Source organism: Bison bison, unplaced genomic scaffold (genome assembly GCF_000754665.1).
Source record: "Bison bison bison isolate TAMUID 2011002044 unplaced genomic scaffold, Bison_UMD1.0 scf7180017532780, whole genome shotgun sequence".
Classification (NCBI taxonomy): domain Eukaryota; kingdom Metazoa; phylum Chordata; class Mammalia; order Artiodactyla; family Bovidae; genus Bison; species Bison bison.
This window is the reverse complement of record NW_011410991.1, coordinates 1-1,663: the sequence shown is the minus strand read 5'-3', so window position 1 is coordinate 1,663 and position 1,663 is coordinate 1. Positions and strand designations below refer to the sequence as shown.

General features: G+C 46.9%; 1 pseudogene across 1 annotated transcript; it reads right to left on the bottom strand.

The window, feature by feature from the left end:
- Positions 1 to 691: 691 nt before the first annotated feature.
- LOC104999931 lies at positions 692 to 1,615 on the bottom strand (annotated as a pseudogene). Its single transcript, XR_826674.1, has one exon. The product of XR_826674.1 is annotated as a cytoplasmic dynein 1 light intermediate chain 1 pseudogene (transcript).
- Positions 1,616 to 1,663: the final 48 nt, after the last annotated feature.

Here is a 1,663-nt window from a genome sequence, read left to right as displayed (position 1 = left end):
CACGCTGTGGCTGCGGGGTACCCAGCAGGGCCTGCCTGTCTTCCCACGGTGCTGAGACTGGAAGTCCAAGATCAATGCCAGCTTGGCTGGGTTCTAAAAGGGTCTCTCTTGGCTTCTTGTTGTGTCCTTGTGTGAGTTTGTTTGGTTTGTTTGTTTTTTTTTTTTTTGGTGTATGCACACAGAGAGAATTCTCTCTCTTCCCCTTATTCTTTTTTTAATATTTATTTGCTTTGTTTATTTATTTGGCTGTGCCAGGTCTTAGTTGCAGCACTCAAGATCTTTGGTTGTGGCATGTGAACCCTTGGTTATGGCATGTGAGATCTAGTTCCCTCACTGGGGATCAAACCTGGGCCCCTTGAATTGGGAGCGTGGAGTCTTAACTGCTGAACCACCAGGGAAATCTGTCTTCCCCTTCTTATAAGGCCACCAACCCTACCGAGTTAGGACCCCACCTATAGGACTTCACTTAAGCTTAAGTACCTCCTAAGTTCAGTTCAGTTCAGTTGCTCAGTCGTATCCGACTCTTTGCGACCCCATGAATTGCAGCACGCCAGGCCTCCCTGTCCATCACCAACTCCCGGACCCCGCACCCACAGCTTGTTCGTCTCCAGCCACATCATCGGTCACTGCAGCCCCAGGATACTGACACACCCGGAACTTGGAATTGGGAAGGAGGGATGTTTTTTTTTTTTTTTCCCAGAAAATGAATAAATGGCTTTATTTGGTATCTTCAAGAAGCTTCTCCTTCTGCAGGAGATGTAGGTGTGGTAGTGGAGACCGTCACTGGTTTCCGTGCGATTCTGTCCAGCTCCGCATGAACGTCTGACAGGACAGGCTTCTGGCCTGACTTTTTGGCAGACGGTGGTAAACCGCCGCCTCCGCCTGCAGCCCCACCTCCAGGGCTACCACCACCAACACCAGGGCCTCCTGGGGAGCCAGTCTTTTTACTCAGCAAACTGTTAAAGAAATTTGCCAGGACACCTTCACTTGTAGCTCCAGCTTTCATGTTTGGATCGATCTTTTTTGACCCAGCAGGGATGGGTGATACGCTAGCAACGTTGGATGACACAGATCTGTTTGGTGTTCGAGGGGAGCCTCTTGGGACTCTTGGTGAGGCGTCCACAGGCCTTCCAGCTGCAGTTGGTGGTTGCTTTGCTAAAAGGGACTGTAGCTTCATAAGAAACACTTGGTCATCTTCCGCCATAATTTCTTTCTCATGCACAAACTTTCGGACAGGTGGTTTAGTTATGATGTCTTCAAAATTATCTTCTGCTTTTAACGTTTGAAAGTTTTCATGTAATATTCCTATTTTCTTATCATTATCCCACCCTGCTGGAATAAATACTGCATCTTTTTCCACAACAACAGCAGGAATCTTATAAGGAAATCCATAGAGTTTCTGGACGATGTACTTATATACTAAATCTATATTTTTATTTTCTTTTACTGAAGCATATATAAGTGCTGCACCATACTGTAAACAAAACTTCCGGATATGTGACTGAATAAAATCAAAATGCTCATCTCTGTAGTCATGTTCTTTCTCCAACACACTAATGGCATCACACTGGAGCACCAGGGAAGCCACTGTTGGGAAGCCACTGTTGGGAAGCCACTGTTGGGAAGCCACACTGGAGCCACTGGAGCACCAGGGAAGTCCCCT